The sequence below is a fragment of the Cannabis sativa genome, chromosome 6 (genome assembly GCF_029168945.1).
Source record: "Cannabis sativa cultivar Pink pepper isolate KNU-18-1 chromosome 6, ASM2916894v1, whole genome shotgun sequence".
In the NCBI taxonomy this organism is placed as follows: domain Eukaryota; kingdom Viridiplantae; phylum Streptophyta; class Magnoliopsida; order Rosales; family Cannabaceae; genus Cannabis; species Cannabis sativa.
Genome location: NC_083606.1, coordinates 59,059,156 through 59,077,710, shown reverse-complemented (window position 1 = coordinate 59,077,710; position 18,555 = coordinate 59,059,156). Strand labels below are relative to the sequence as shown.

Sequence of the window (18,555 nt, the reverse complement as noted above, 5' to 3'; positions counted from 1 at the left end):
TAGGCGAGAGTCAAGGTTATTCTATCTCATGAGCTTCTACCATTGTTTCGCAATTTGCAAGTCAAATATGGTCGCCACCATTAGGGTGATCTTTACCATACAAAACACTTACAAACCACTTATCATGCGAGATTAAACGGTGCGAAATTGCTAATGAACGTTCCTCCATTAGGGAGGATTACTCACTAAAACAAACGCGGTGTAAAACCCACAATGGAGATTGAATATCTTAATAATAATAAAGCTCATTATTTAAAATGTATTTTCTTTATTATTCTAATAAATAAATCTCATTAAATTCTAAATTAAGAATTAAAATTCAAAAATAAGAATTTAATATAATATTTATAAAATTATACTTAGATGGTGATTGAAATAAAATAAATTATTTCCATCTTAGTAATAATCTTAAATATAAATATTAAGGAAATTAATTTAAGTTGAATTAAATAAATAATTAGCAACTTAAAAATTTCCTTTGAGAATATATTTATTGGGTTCGAAAATTTAAAGTATATAAAAATATAATTTTCGAAAATAATAAAAAATAGAAAAGAAATACTTCAAGCAAAAATATCACCTATCTAGATATTCTTTTGACTAGTTAATTCAATTTCTAATAATATATATATTTTAAATTCATTTATTTTAAATTAATCAATTAAATGAAAAAAATCATTGATTGTAGTTGGTCCAAGAATTAATTAAAATAAATAATTAATTTACAACCCAATCTATTTTAAAAAAAAATCGAAAATATTGCATAATTAAAATGTAAATTTCGAAATTGATTAATAAAATAAAGAAAAATATATATTGAAAATTATTTAAATTTAAGTTGAAAAATTAAATTTCAACCTAAAAATAATTTTCTATTTAATTAAGTGTCATGAAAAATCAATAAATATTTAAGTATCATGATGAAAATCAACTTAGATATTTAGATTTTTTAACTTAATTAAATGTATTAAATTCAAGAAATAATAATTAAGTGTAGAGAAGGCTTAATTATTAATTTCTATTTAATACTAGGAAAAATATACTTAATAAAATTGTACCAAAATTAATTATTTAAATAATTAATTTCACAAAGTATGATTTTCCTATTTAAATATTAGAAATAATAAGTAGTCTAGAGATTACTATCCAGAAAATATCTTATTTGACTAAGTATCTTTTCAAAATTTGAAAAATATCTAATTTAAGTTATATAGAAAAAATCTAAAACTTAAATAATTTCAAATCTAGATTTAATTAAATATCACAAATTAAGTTGTAACCACTTAATTTGTAGATATCTTTTTAAAGTTAATATTTGAAAAGATATTAACCAAAAAATATCTAAAATATTCCATTTCAAGTTAATATTTGAAAAGATATTAACTTAAAAAATATCTTAAGAATCTTTAATAACTAATGCCTAAGATTCCTCAACCTGATTAAAAATTTAAATCAAATATTCAAATTTAAGTTAGTTAAGAAAAATCAGTTGATACAATTAATTTATAACTTAAATAGGAATATTTAATTAAATAAGCTCCAGAAAGAATCTAGTTAGTTAAAATTCTATATTTAATTAAATACAAGAAAAATACAAATAGTTTGTCTAGAAATAATATCTAAACTAAAAGTGTTTTTCTTAAAATTAACTTTAAAATATTAAAATGAAAAATAAATTTTCATATATTTTAAAAGTTAATTATGTTGCTAATTCAATTTTATTAGGTCAAACTAATATAATTAACCTAGTACAGTTATTCAAATCAGGCAAATGGGCCTTCACAATTGGGGTAGTTCATGTGAGGGGGTGCTGGGTTCAGTATGTCGTACCCACTTCTATGGCTCCCAATCTCACACAAGGCCCAAAAGAGAGGAATTTAACCTTAAAATGAATAACTGTTATTAATTGAATAGGTCCAATTACTAAATGGACCTAAATAAAATCTATCATGGTGTGACATTTTATTTAGCAACAACCTATATGCATATATATAATAAAATAAACATATAGGCTCACACAGGCACACTTTGGATGAGTCCTATCATGTTGCTAGGTCATACACAGATGAAAGAATATTGTAAATATACCTGTTACAAATTATTAACTTGACCAAGGGAGCCATCAGATCATTAGATCTGGCAAAAAGTAACCATGGCTATTTGCAATCAAGTAATAATAGGTTTTTAAAACTTACACACAAGCTAAAAATACATACTCCTGCAACAAGGTTAGCTGGATAGTTGGAAGTAGGATTTATTTAATTTTAAATAAATAGTTTTCGAAATTAATAATTAAATAAAAAATATTTAATTAAAAAAATAAATAATTTAGATTTCGAAAATAAAAAAAATTATTTATTTTCGAAAATAAATAAAAAAAATATTTTAAATTTCAAAACTATTTTTAAAAAAAATATTCAAAATTAAACCTACAAGTTTGAAAAATTAGGTTTCAACCAACCTAAATATCATTTCAAAAATTTACTAACTATTTTTAAATATTAAATGTTATTTTAAAAATAAAAATTAAATAAAAATTAGAAAAGATAAAAGAAATATCTTTTTCAGATTTTAAATTTAATTTGAATAAATAAAATAACAAAATTTAAAAGTTAGTAAAATATCTTATATCTATTTAAAATTACATGATTATAAATATCTTATTTAAATTTAAATAAGGTCAAAATATCTAAAAAGATTTGATTTTAAAAAAAAATCTTAAAAGATAAGATATTATTAAAAAATATCTTAAAAGATAAGATATTTTAAAATATCTTAAAAGATTTTATAAATATCTTATAAAATCTGACCTTAAATTTAAAAAAAAAATAAGATATAATCAAATTTAAAAATAAGATAGATTTTTAAGCAAGAAGATAGATACTAATTCTATTCAAATTCAAATTACACTAATATCTTGAATTAAATTAAAAAAAAATATTAAATTAATTCAAAATGATAATTAGAATTGAATTAGGAATAGTAATAGTATATATACAAAACCATACAAAAAATTGGAAGTTAATTACATGAAAAAGCATGAAAAATCGAAGAAAAATGAAAAAATTCGAAACTGTACGGACAGATTTGCGATCGCAGGAAAATATCAGCACAGCCCCGATTTTTTCAAATCTTCAAAAAATCATAACTAATTCAAATAAAATCCAAATTGAGTTCTGTAAAAGGCTAACTTGCTTAATGTTTTCCATACTATCCAATAAAAATAATTCCAGAAACGAAATCACAATTATTTTTCAGGAAAATTTCACAAACATCAATCAACCATCAAATAACACTCAATACAACATGATACCATCCAAAGAACATACAAACAATCGTTTTAAAGTCCAAATTTCATGTAAGTAAATCAATTACCATGACTCTGAGGCCAGTTGTTAGGAATTATTTTACCAGGATCTTAGATCTACTCACAAGTATGTTTATTAACATCCTAAATAAGAACTTTCTAAAACGATAAATAAACACATATAAAGTTAAGAAAACCTTACATTGATGCAGCGAAATTAATGTCTCCTTCCACTCAGATCTCTAACCCTTGATTCCTTTCTGTAGCAGAGTATAATCAAGATCTGAGCCCGAATGTCCTTCTTCTTCAAGTTTTGATCCTTCACAGTCTTCCAATCTATGATTGAGTTACGCTTCTTGTGTGTGGGCACTTACTCTTTCACTAGGGTCACGAAAAAGATGAAGGGAAAAGAGAGAGAGGTATTTCGGCCAAGGATAGAAAGTGGGAAGGCTCAGTTTTCTGAAGAGAGAAATTTCTGTCAGATTACTAATGAAAGCATGTGTTGTGACTGAGCCATCACTTTCTATTTATAGGCAACTACTAGGTTTATGTTAGGATTTATTTGGCATTAAAATAATGAAAATATTAATTTGAAAAATCTATTTAAGTGGCCGGCCATATGGTGTCATTGGGCCTCACTTAATTTTGCAATTTTATCAAATTTTATCTCTATTTTCTCAAAAACGCTAATTTTCCAATTCTAACCTTTTAAATGCCAAAACTAATTATTTAATAACTAAAATAGATTATTAAATAATATTGTCATTTAATTTAATTATTAATTAGACATATAAAGTCCATTAATAAATAAATAAACCTAGAAACTCTTTTCTTTACAATTTCACCCCTGCTTAGTGAAAATTCATAAAATTAGACATAGTCTAACTTTAGAATTATAATTGATCAATCACGAATCAATTAATGAGTCTTACAAGCAGAATGTTCTCAACTAGAATGGGGACCATGGATCTATATGCTGAGCTTCCAATAAGTGAACCAAATTTACCAAGTAAATTCCTACTTATTAATTCTTCGTTGAATCCACTCTTAGAACTTAGAATTGCACTCTCAGACTTATATAGAGCATATTGTATGTTTCACGATACCAATATACTATCTCATTTAACCATTGTTATAATCTTATTGTGATTTAAAGATTCTCTATATAGATGATTTACATCGAGATGGGATTTCTTTACCGTTCTCACCCCTCAATGTATTTTGCCCCTTAAAACACTTAGCTACCTGTAAATGGTGTTTAGTGATCTAATAATTAGTCAGTTAAACAAGAGCTCATCCATTTACTTCTATTTGCTAAGCTCGAAGGGACTCATCACTTAACTTCTATACACCAGTAGAAGCTATAGATTCCATATTTATGTTCAGCACTCCCACTCAATCATACTATCATGTTCCCAAAATATACGTATCACCCTGACCCAAAAGTAGGCTTAACTAATAAATCAAAGAACATGAATAGCACTCCTGAGTTGAGCCCAAGCATATCAGGATTTAGATTCTTTTAATCTTAAGATCAACTACTGATATTGACTTGGAAAGATATGTATAACGGTAAGTTTGTAATATCTTAACTTAGTTGCAATATCGGTCCAGTCCAATGTATACTCCATACATTCGAAACTAGTATACTTTACTAATGTCCTGGAAAGAACATAACACTTACTCCAAGTGTAAGTACACATCATCGCTGATTATCACATTAGTGTAAATCCAATAACACTGATGAAACAGGGACCAAAACTTTTGATTCATATGATCACAATCACATTCCACTGTGTTGACGATACTGTAATTGTGAATAAACATATGATCTGGATTTAACTGATTTTGTGTGTATGAATGTAATAAACATATTAAACATATTAAACCATTAGCATGTAAAATTCATGCAAACATCAATCACTTCAAATTTCTTATATTGATAACTAATCAGATTGTAAAGAGTTTTATTTAGGGCATAAAACCCAACATAATCAAACGATAATACATACAATTTTTTTTTGTCAAAAATTTAAGATAATATATAATAGTGATTAAAATGTACATTAACTTTGTATTTATACTCTTATATTATATAGTATTTATTAATATTTCTACCACACCGCTGACCTCCTCCTCAATGTGAAGAATGCTCATTTCTTGGTATCATATTTGTGTTTGTCATTTTTCATCCTTGAACAAAAAAAAAAAGCTACAAAAAAAATTTGTTCCTACAAAACCAAAAATTCATTAAATATAAAATAGTATATTAAAGGTAATTTACCTTTTAGTTGTCAAAATGAAATAAACTTACTTTGAATAAGAAGTATTTAGCTTTCCCATGAATATGATAGATCGAGACTTCTTTTCTATGGACTTCAAAAATAATTTTGGATTTCTTTGAAGAATTCTTTAAATTGTAAAGAAACTATTCTTACAAAATTTTACTAATAGTACACTTCCACATAACACATCAAACATATTCTTCCTACATATTTATATTGAAGAGAATTAATACATATATTAAATTATGTGTATGTTATATTTTTTATAATTAATTTAGTATTAGTGTGAATGTTACGTTTTTAAAATTAATTATCATATAAATGGTATTTTAGAATACTATAGGTCATTAGTCTTTTATTTCTTTTAAGTTAGTATTAATTAGCTAGTATATAAAATAAAAAATAATTATAATGTTTTTTTGCTTAACAATTATTATGTAACTATTTGAATTCAGTGATTCCATTTTATATGGGTTTTCTATCTATAATTTAATAATGTATTAACTAAATTATAAGTTTCCTTTTTCAACAATATTATTAACAAATTATGATATTACTTACCTATAACTCATTATGAATTAGAATTATACGTAATATAATAGGTTTATTAATGTCACTTGAGAATATATAACGTTGTCTATATAAATATAAATATATATATATATATAATAAGAGAAGTGAAAATGTTTGAGAGAGAGAGAAAATAATTGTAATATAGTATGAAGAAAGGCATAGTGTTTATTTTTTTTCTTATTTATATAATAATAATAATAAGTGTAATAATATATTTGAGTAGATAATAAGAAGTAGTATTGTAATAAAATCGGGACGACGGTTACAACTATTAATCTTTATTAAAAAACTGTTACAATTATTAATGGTTACAATGTGTTAAATAGAGATAGTAATAAATTTTGAGTGTCTTAGTAAGTTAAAAAAACAAAGAAAACTATTTGTATTCTTTGAATGTTATAAATTAATGTAATAAATTTTAAAATTATTGCATGGGTTTAAATGGTACTAATTAAAAGAAAAGAATAGACTAAATATATAATTGAATCTTTAAAATAATATGAGTAAATTTAGAAAATTGAGAGAAGAGAGATTAGAAAAAAATGACATAGAAGTTGCCACATCAACTCTCCTAAAACTCTCCTTTATATATATATATATTGATTTTTTTTCTTTAAAATGAAGAATCAATATATATATATGTATATTTTTTTTTTCTTTCAAAAAAAAAAAAATATATATATATATATTGATTCTTCATTTTATATTTATCTCCATGTGGACTTAAGTGTAGAGGTGGCTACAAACTCTAAAAACTTGAGTGTTTGAATTGTCATTGGTGTATTTGTTGAATTTGTGTATGTGGGGTGTTACTACTTACAGGATTATTTGCTTGGAAAGTATAAATAGCCATTAAGAAAGTACTTTTAATGTAAATCGACCATTTATTTTTCTTGCGGGAGTATTATTGCTTTGTTTCCCTCATGCTACTAAAAAGTTTTAGTTTGTCTATCTCTTGTTTGTCTATAGATCCAACAACAGTTTGAAAGTACATGTAAGACCACATATTTTCAAAAAATTGTATTGTAGTTTCTTTAATAGATTTGAGTGTTATATGAGTAAATTGAGTCTCATCAGTTCAGTTTGAATAAGAGATTATAAGAGCACTCTTCAGTTAAAGGACTAAGGTTGTTCACCTTTAAAGAACTTAAGAAATACAATTGTTTTTCAGTTGCGAATGACAATATTGGATTCTGAGGATATGGAGAAGGTTAATTGTTTCTTTGGTTATTAGTGTATGTTAGGTAAGAGGAAGAAGTAAGTTAATATATATTAGAATGGGTTGGGATGAGGTGATTGTTTTAGTATAAAATCTTTTATAAGACGAAAGTGCTTAGATAATTAATTTCAAGACATTATTATGAAACCAATTGCATTTGATAAAATTATATTGTATTCATGGAATTGTGAGAAGAAAATATTAGTTATATTATTATTTGGATGAAAATATGGATAAATTAACTTATTCAATCACACTTACTCTTTGACACGAAACTATACGTCTTACTGCTTATTTTCATTTTTCTAATAATTACTACCAATTGTATAGGAGCACTCTGAACATGAAGCCACAAAACAAATTATATGTTTGATTCAAATATGGAACAGGTAGCAGTACACACTATAATGATGATGATGATATCTATATTCTATGAATATTCACTCCACATATATGTCTGTATTCTGAAACCGTTTTTCAGTTTGTAGTAATCCTATAATATGAATCGAGTAATATCACTAACCTAAGACAAACAAAGAACAAGTTGTTGAACTCAAAAATTATACACACAAAAATCGAGTAACATCACTAACCTAAGTATAAAATGGTGCAAGAAGCAGAGCTCAAAACAACAATGGTATGGCTGTTGTTTTTGCAGCTGGGTTTTTGCATACTGATTTACACATTTTTTTGTGTTCTTTTATTTTTCTCGCTCTCCATATATAGATGGCTCTCTCTTCTTAATGATTAGATATAATGAACTTTAGTGTAGTTTTTGGAAATGAAATCATAGTGGAGTTGGTTGTACATGAAGTCTACCTTATTTGCTTCATCAAATGGTGATACCATAATAGAAGTTCATGCTCATACAGTTAAAGTCATAATAAATGGCAAAATATATTGTATTATGATGACTCAATTGCAACTAATGGAACCAAAAAATTTCTTATTGGATAATTTTTTTATTTTAATTTCTCAATAACGTAATTTAATATATTTATAATTTTTAGTTTACTTTCTTATGACTTTGAGTAGTCAGTGTATAGTTTGAATGAAGTTAACATGTCTACCAAAAAGAAAATTAAAGATTAAAGTCTATTGTCTTTGCTTAAATTTAATTGTCTGGACTATGTTATTTTTAGTAACATGAATTCTTTCATAATTTTTAGCAACATGAGTGGATCATCGTCAAACATGAGAAAACGTAATTGGTATGCAAATATTTCAAAGGAGCAACGAGAGGCAATACAAAAAAAAAAAGACGTGATGCTTATACTTCCAAGAAACTTTGTACGGTTAGTTTATTTTTCTCTTGTTTAGTGCTCCTTTCCATATTAATTTTATATCAATTTCTTTTAGGTTCCAGTTCTAGTTTTGTGTCATCAAATTTACCTTCAAATATCATTTCTCCTTCTGTAGAAACATTAAAAGATATTGTTACTGTTGATAAATCTGTGGCATCAAGTTTACCTTCAAAAATTATATCTCCTTCTGTAGTAGCATTAAAAGATATTGTTACTACTGTTGACATATTACCATCAGCGCCTAACTGTTATTTCTGTCACGCAAAAAAGGTTTCATCGTGAACCAAAAGGTTTTTGTTGTAGCAATGGAGAAGTTTCCTTAACTCCTAATGGTTCATGTCAAAAACTATACACTTTATTCACATCTTCATCTGTAGAGGCAAAATATTTCCAAATATATTCTCGAACGTATAATAATAAACTTGTGTTTACCTCATTTGGGGTTAAATATGACAAAGACTTATGTAAAAGAAACAAAGACATCTACACTTTTCGAGTTCAAGGTCAAGTTTACCACTTTATAAATGAACTATTTCCAACAGAAAAAGAACCTTCTCATTTACAACTATATTTCTTTGATTCTAAGAAAGAGGTACATCAAAGGCTTCAATCTTCAACAATGTTAAATCAACAAATTATTGAACAAATAGTTAATATACTTTTGTTAAATCCTTATGCTTGTTTTTTTCGTAGTCTTCGAGAAGTACCTGATTTTACTGATTGTCATATAGCGATAAGATCTAATGTAATTTTAAACCAAAGAGTATACAATAGTCCTACAGTATCACAAATTGCTGTTGTTTGGGTAGATGATGAAAATGTAGGTGGACATGGGGATCGTGATATTATTGTTACCACAAAAGGAGGAAGTGCACATAAGATAGCATATTATTTTGGTTGTTATGACCCTTTGCAATATCTATTACCTTTCCCATTTGGTGATAGTAGTTGGTGTGAAGGTATTAAACGAATTAATCGAGCATTAGGTGATTCTTCTCCTTCAAATATTGTTGGTTTAATACCTTTTTCAAAAATAACCTCACCAACACTACTATTAGAGCATCAGTTAAAAAAGAAGAAAAAATATAACCAAGTTTCCTGTAGAGAATATTATTGTTATAAGCTACAAATTCGCTCTAATGAAAACTCATTTCTTCTACGTGCTGGCCGTTTGCTACAACAATATGTTGTTGATATGTATATTAAGCTAGAAACCTCGAGGTTAGATTATTATCAGCGCAATCAAAAACATATAAGGTCAGACTTGTGTTGGTATTATATTTATCCAGGATCTTAGATCTATTGCAAGTATGTTGATTTAACAACCTAATATTGAACTTCTAAAACGATGAACTAAACACATAAAAGTTAAGAATAACTTACAGTGATTGCAGCGGAATTTATGTCTCCTTCCACTAAGATCTCTAACCCTTGATTCCTGTCTGTAGCAGAGTATAATCAAGATCTGAGCCCAAAAGTTCTTCAGTTGGATGTGATCCTTCACAGTCTTCCAAACTATGATGAGATACTGAATGATGTGAGTGGGCACTTCTCTCTCACTAGGGTATTTCGAAATCTCTCTTTGTTTTCTCTCTTATTTTCGTGTGATACACTTTGCAGAGCAAAGTTTCTCAAGCAACACATATGCATACAAAGAGAATAGAGGGGCTGCTATAAATAGGAAAAGAGAAGATCACAACTTTCCAAATAAACAGTTTCCTCTTTTACTGTGTAATAGAATAACTGCTTTATTTAGTGTGATTCACCACTTTCCTATTTAGGCTAGGCTTTGATTAGCAATTAAATGACAAATTAAATTGAAAAATAATAATTGGGAAAAGGCAATGATGTGGCCGGCCATGGTGTGAATGGGCCTCACATTGATTTTGCAGTTTCCTCAATTTTATTTCTATTTCTCCAAAAATGCCATTTTTCCAATTCTAATCATTTAAATGCCAAAACCAATTATTTAATAACTAAAATAGATTATTAAATAATATTGCCATTTAAAATTGATTATTAATTCAGACATGCAAAGTCTCATAATTAATAATTAAACCTAGAAACCCTCTTATTTACGATTTCATCCCTAAACTGTGAGAATTCACAAATTAGACATAGTCTAACTTTTAGAATTATAATTGATTAATCATAAATCAATTATAGAGTCCTACAAACAGTATAGTCTCAACTAGAATGGGGACCATGGATCTATATTCTGAGCTTCCAATAAGTTGAACCGATTTACCAAGTAAATCCCTAACTTATTAATTCCTCGTTGAATCCACTCTTAGAACTTGGAATTGCACTCTCAGACTTATATAGAGCATATCATATGTTTCACGATATCAATATGCTATCTCATTTAACCATTGTTATAATCTTAATGTGATTTAGAGATCCTCTATATAGATGATTTACATCGAGACGGGACCAATTTACCGTTTACACCCCTCAATGTATTTTGCCCATTTGAACACTTAGTTACCTGTAAATGATGTTTTAGTGATCTAATATATAGTCACTGAAACAAGAGCTCATCCATTTACTTCTATTTAACTAAGCTCAAAAGGAATCATCACTTTACTTCTATACACCAGTAGAAGCTATAGATTTCCATATTTATGTTTAGCACTCCCTATTAAGTTATGCTATCATGTTCCCAAAATATATGTATTATCCTGACTCAAAGCAGGCTTTAACTAATAAATCAAAGAACAAGAATAGCACTCCTGAGATTGAGCCTAAGCATATCAGGATTTAGATTCTCTTAATCTAAGATCAACTTCTGACATTGACTTGGAAAGATACAACGGTAAGTTTACAATATCTTTAACCAAGTTCAATATCGGTCCAGTCCAATGCATACTCCATGCATTCAAAACCAGTATACTTTACCAATATTCTGGAAAGAACATAACACTTACTCCAAGTGTAAGTATACTTCATCGCTGATTATCACATCAGTGTAAATCCAAAACACTGATGAACATGGACCAAATCTTTTGAATCATATAATCACAATCACATTCCACTGTATTGACGATACTGTAATTGTGAATAACTATATGTTCTGGATTTAACTGATTTTGTGCATATATCAAATATATGTATTAAACCATAAACATGTAACATACATGTAAACATGCTTCACTTCTAAATTGATAACTAATCAGATTGTAATGAGTTTTATTTAGGGCATAAAACCCAACAAACTCCCACTTGCACTAACATAAAACAAGTTGTGCATTACAATCAATCTTTTGTCTTGATCCTCTGATCAAGTGTAGTATCTTTGAATCCACCCATATATCTGGAATCAGGTTCATGAGACACATGAAACCTTCCCTTACTTATGCTTTACTCGTCAAGGGATACTGAAATCCTTACTGCCCATTAAGTACATCTGAACAACCAGAAGACATATCTCTCAAATTTTAAAATTTGGAATTGAGATAATGCAGTGTAGAATTTTCTTCAGTAAAATAACTTTCTGGTAATTTTGAATTTACAAAGTTATATCTTCTCTGATGAAGCTTGAATAATTATAGATGGGTTTTAACACTCTTCTATAATGATTCCTCCACCCCCAGAGTAACCACCATCTCACAATGAGTCGATGTGCATATCAGGATCACTAATGAATAGTTCCTTAATAACATATACGTCACTTTTGTAAATCTTTCTTGATTGTCCCCTAATGTTCCCCATTTGATTACATCTCAGATGGCTCCCACTCAATAGCAGATGTCTGGTTAGAAACTTTTAACCTTTTACTATTGTTTCTGGAAACATCTCGTTGTGACTTTATTATCTTAAGCCGAAACTGTAAGTTTCTTTAAGATTAGTTCAACAACATAGCAGTCTAGTATTTGAAGTGAAAAATACTTGCTAGAGATTTAAGCAATCAAATCAAGATACCATAAAATGTTATGAGAAATAGACATCTTGAATCAGTCTTTCGAATAGACTATGCAAGAATTCTTCTATTTTACTCTCATAATTCTGATAAGTTATTTCTATCCATGTGAATGGTTAGACTTGTTTTATCAGAGGTGTTCTAAAGTTCCTATCACAATTATCAACCAAACGAAGATGGGTAAAGAATTTTAATATTCTCCCACTCAACCAAGGTAATGTGAAACATTATCAAAGAACTTTAATGGTATCAATAACTATTACAACAGTAAATCTAAACTGGAACATATAATCAAGATCAAGGATTTATTCTGATAATAGCTAATTTATTATATTATTTCCATGTTTAAAATTATGCGTCACAAAGGGTACTGTAGAATAAAATCCACCCCTAAGTTTATAGAGATTATGGTCCACCCCTAAAGGTTGTAAATCTCTAAGTGTGATAGAGAGTCTGTGGAGTTGAATAAAATCCAGAGTTCATTAGATATAAAAAATCGTTTGAACTGCATATTATTCTTAACTTTTCTCCACCCCTATCAGATCAAAAGATCTTTTTATTAAACAAATTCTCAAATAATTGTTTTGAAACCAACAATTATTCATAAACATAGAAATAACTTCAAGTGTTTATGTAGTAATAACTCTGTAAAGAGTTTAAATACATTTGAATTTGCATCAATAATAAAAACACATACACATTCAAACATAATAAATATAATAATCGGTAATAGATAAAATAAAGAACTGAAGCTCAACTCATAAATTGCAATATAATTGAAAAAGATATTTTATTATAAACCAAAAATTGTTTGCAATATTTATGAGAATCAAACAGGGAATTAAGATCCCAAAACTTGAAATCCAAATTGTTTGAAAAACTAAACAATTAATTCAAATGAAAGAGCTTCTTCTTTATTATAGACAATCTCCATCCACCATCCAGCTTTCTAATCCAACTCGTTAAGATAGCACCCGAGTTTAAGAAGCTTTAGCTATAAGAAGAATAATAAACAAGGTTAGTAGTCCAGAATTATTAATCCAAAAGGATAATAATTCACTAAAAACACATCAGTTTATAAAGAAAATACCTTGTTTCTTTGCGAGATACTTAGGACATTGGGATTTCCAATGGCCTTTCTCATTGCAGTAGAAACATTTTTCTTTTTTTGTATTGCCAGAAGCTCCAGCATTTTTGTTCCTAGCTGCATTCGCAGCTTGAGCTCGCTTCTTGGCATTTTTCCACTTCTTCTTATGATGGGATTTGGAAGTAGAAGCAACAAGTGCCTCAGGATTACTTGTCTTATTACCATTTCCAGAATTCTGAGGTTTATTCCCTCTTTTCTTGGGACCTCCAATCAAATTTTCATATGTCTGAAGGTCATTGACTAAAGTATGAAAGTCTTGTTCCTTCTTATTCATGACATAATTTGATGTGTAGGACAGAAAATCTGGAGTCAGGCTATTCAAGATAAGACTCACTTGAGTAGTCTGATCCATTTCAGCACCATGATTCTGGGCTTCCTGGAAATAACTAGCCATCTGGAGAAGGTGATCATGCACATTCTGATGGGGTTCCATCCGTGCATTGATGAATTTCTTAGTCGCGTCGAAACGAGACTGAATAGATGCCATACCGAATAGCTCAGTTAACTGCGTCATGATTTCTGCAGCCGTGACAGTGTTTGCAAACCTTGTTTTCAAGGTGTCAACCATGCTGGAAAGCATGAAGTAACGAGCTTTATTGTTAGCATTATGCCAACGCTCGAACTTCTCTTTTACAGCTTTGGTTGCATTGTCACTTGGTCGCTCGGGGACGGCTCAGTCAACACAAACGAGGCACTTTCACCTATGAGAGCAATATGAATATTCTCTCTCCACTTTGGGAAGTTAGATCCATTTAGCTTATTTTCAGTTAATAGTGACAACATGGGATTTGACATTTCAATTCAGGATACTACAAGATAATACATAGATATCAGTTATGGTTTATCACAAAATCTCATTCAGAAATTATCAGCATACAGCAAGTAGGAATGACTAGAGAAAATACAAAAAAAATTCAATCCTAAATAATTTCCAAGGTTTTCAACAAACTGATATCAGTGTCCCGTTTAGGCGAGAGTCAAAGCTATCATTCATTGAATAGAGTTGTCAGCTCATCTAGAATAGCAAACCTTCTAGCAACCTTTTATTCGGTCGAAAGGAGAATCCGACGTTGTCCCGTTTAGGCGAGAGTCAAGGTCATTCTTATTTCATGAGCTTCTACTATTGTTTCATATGTTTGTAAGTCTTATACAGTACCCACCATTAGGGTGGTTAATACTAATATAAAACACTTACAAACATACTTATCTTTCGAGATTAAACGGCGCTAACTTGCTAATGAACGTTCCTCCATTAGGGAGGATTACTCACTAAAACAATAGCTATGTAAAACCAACAATGGAGATCGAATATCTCAAAATAATAAAGCTCATTATTTAAATTGTATTTTCTTCTATTATTTATTTATTTTAAATCTATATATATATTTATTAAATTTTAAATTTAGAATAGAATCTAAATAAAATTTAATTCAATATTTGTAAAATTAAACTTAGATGGTTAAGAAAATAAAATGAATTATTTCCATCTTAGTGTTAATTTTCCAACAAATATTAAGAAAATTACTTAATTTAAGTTGCATTAATTTAAATTAACTTGCAACTCAAATTAAAATTTTCTACAAATATATATATTGTATTTCCAAAAATACACAATTTTTGAAATACATTTAAAATTAATCAAATTTCACTTAGAAAAAATACCTCAAGCAAAAATATCATCTATCTAGATTTTCTTGACTAATTAATCCAATTTCTAATAATATATTTCAGTTCCTTTATTTTAAATTAATCATTAAATGAAAAGATCATTGATTCAAGTTGATTCAAAATTAATTAAAATAATTAATTTACAACTTCAATCTATCTTTCAAGATAAATTCAAAATCATCTTGCATAATTAAATGCTATTTTGAAAAATGATTAATAAAATAAATAAAATATATTATGAAAATTATTCAAATTTAAGTTGTTATGGAAATACCCAACTTAAAATAATTTTCTTATTTAATTAAATATCATGAAAATAATAATATCTAAGTATCATAATGAAAATCAGCTTAGACATTTAATTTTCAATTTAATTAAATGTATTAAATTCAGGAAATAAATAATTAAGTATAGAGAAGGCTTAATCATTAATTTCCAATTTAATACAAGGAAAAATATCCTTAATTGAATTGTACCAAAATTAATTATTAACCAATTAATTTCACAATCAATGATATTTTCCTAGATTAGAAATAATAATTAGTATGGAAATAACTATCTAGAAAATATCTCAATTCTACTAAGTATCTTTTCAAGATCTGGAAAATATCTGATTTAAGTTATTATAGAAAGAATCTATAATTTACAAACTTAAAATTTTCCAAACATCATTTAATTAAATATCAAAATTAGGTGGTAACTACCTAATTTAAAGATATTCCCTTTTTAAGTTTAAAACCAACTTAAAATAATATCTTCTAAGAATCTTCAATAACTAATTCCTAGAATTCCTCAGCTTAACATTATTATCAAAATATATTCAAATTTAAGTTATTATGAAAAATTAGTAATTACTAATTCATAACTTAAATAAGAATATTTAATGAAATAATAAAAATAAGTTTCAGAAGGAATCTAGTTAGTTAAAATTCTTTATTTAATTAAATACAAGAAAAATACAAATAGTTTATCCAGAAATGAAATTCATTAAACTATGTTTTTCTTAAATTAATTTCGAAGAAATTAATTATGTTGCTATTCAATTTTTTATTAGGTCAAACTAATATAATTAACCTAGCACAGTTATCCAAATTAGGCAAATGGGCCTTCACAATTGGGGTTGTTCATGTGAGGGGGAGCTGGGTCCAGTATGTCGCACCCACTTCTAAGGCTCCCAACTCTCACACAAGGCCCAAAAGAGAGGAATTTAACCTTAAAATGAACAACTGTTATTAATTGAATATGCTCATTAACTAAATGAGCCTAAATAAAATCTATCAGGTTATGACATTTTATTAAGCAACAACAACCTATATGTATCTGTAATAAAAATTAAACATATAGGCTCACACAGGCACACAGATTTGGATGGATCCTATCATGTTACTAGGTCATACACAGATGAAAGAAGTTTGTAAAAATTACCTGTTACAAATTATCGACTTGATCTATCATCAATTGAACCATGGGTTAAAATCAGATCATTTGATCTGTCAACAAGTTAACCCTGGCAATTTAGATCAAGTAATAATAGGTTTTAGAAAAACTTACAAACAATCTAAAACACATACTCCTGCAACAAGGTTAGATCTGGATAGTTGGATGTAGGATTTATTTAATTTTAAATCTATATTTCGAAAAATAATATTAAAATTAAACCTACCATTTTGAAAATTTAGGTTTTGGGTAACCTAAATGCATTTCAAAATTAAACTGTCAACTTTCCTTTTAAATTTCATGTTATTTAATAAATTAAATAATAAAATAGAAAATGGTAAATACATACCCTTTTCTTATTTTACAACTTAATTTAATCGAAAAATAACAAAATTTAAAAGTTAACAAAAATACCTTATTTCCTCTTTTAAAATTATCATGATTATTTAGATCTTATTTTAATTAAGGTCAAGTTACCAAAAAAAATTAATATCTGACCTTAAAAAAAAATAAAATAATCAAATTTTAAAGGAAATAAGAAAAAGGTAAGCAAAACTTGATTTTTCCTTATTTTCAAAATCAAATTGCACTAATATCTAAAATTAATTTTAAAAAATAAAATTAATTTATTTCTGATAATTAGATTTGAAATTTGAAAAACAAAAATCAACATACAAAACTGCACAAAAAATCGGAATTTAATTCCATGAAATAGCATGAAAAATCGAAGAAAACGAAGAAAATAGCACACTGTACGGATGGTATGCGTTGCATACCATCCGCGCGCGCAGGGGAGGAGATCAGCCGAGGTTCCTCGGCGCAGGGAGGCTGCCAGCAGCCCTTCCGCGCGCGTGGGTAGGGTGATCACCACCCAGATTTTTCCCGATTTTCAAAAATTCATAACTAATTCAAATTAAATCGAAATCGAGTTCTGTAAAAAGGTAAATTGCTTAGAATTTTCCAAACTATCCAATAAAAATAATTCCAGATACAGACAATCAATTATTTTTTCCAGAATTCACAAACATCAATCAAACATCAATATGACACAACATGAAACCATCCAAATCACAAGCAAATCGTTTTAAGTCCAAATTTCTTGCAAGTAAATCAATTACCATGGCTCTGGTGCCAGTTGTTGGTATTATATTTATCCAGGATCTTAGATCTATTGCAAGTATGTTGATTTAACAACCTAATATTGAACTTCTAAAACGATGAACTAAACACATAAAAGTTAAGAATAACTTACAGTGATTGCAGCGGAATTTATGTCTCCTTCCACTCAGATCTCTAACCCTTGATTCCTGTCTGTAGCAGAGTATAATCAAGATCTGAGCCCGAAAGTTCTTCAGTTGGATGTGATCCTTCACAGTCTTCCAAACTATGATGAGATACTGAATGATGTGAGTGGGCACTTCTCTCTCACTAGGGTATTTCGAAATCTCTCTTTGTTTTCTCTCTTATTTTCGTGTGATACACTTTGCAGAGCAAAGTTTCTCAAGCAACACGTATGCATACAAAGAGAAGAGAGGGGCTGCTATAAATAGGAAAACAGAAGATCACAACTTTCCAAATACACAGTTTCCTCTTTTACTGTGTAATAGAATAACTGCTTTATTTAGTGTGATTCACCACTTTCCTATTTAGGCTAGGCTTTGATTAGCAATTAAATGACAAATTAAATTGAAAAATA

General features: G+C 27.9%; 1 long non-coding RNA gene across 1 annotated transcript in view; it reads left to right on the top strand.

Moving 5' to 3' along the window:
- Positions 1 to 6,864: 6,864 nt before the first annotated feature.
- Positions 6,865 to 18,555, top strand: part of LOC133038872 (uncharacterized) — a 28,990-nt gene continuing 17,299 nt past the window's right edge. The window contains exon 1 of the long non-coding RNA XR_009688438.1: positions 6,865 to 8,674. This is a non-coding gene — a long non-coding RNA (uncharacterized LOC133038872). The remainder of the gene's footprint in view (positions 8,675 to 18,555) is intronic.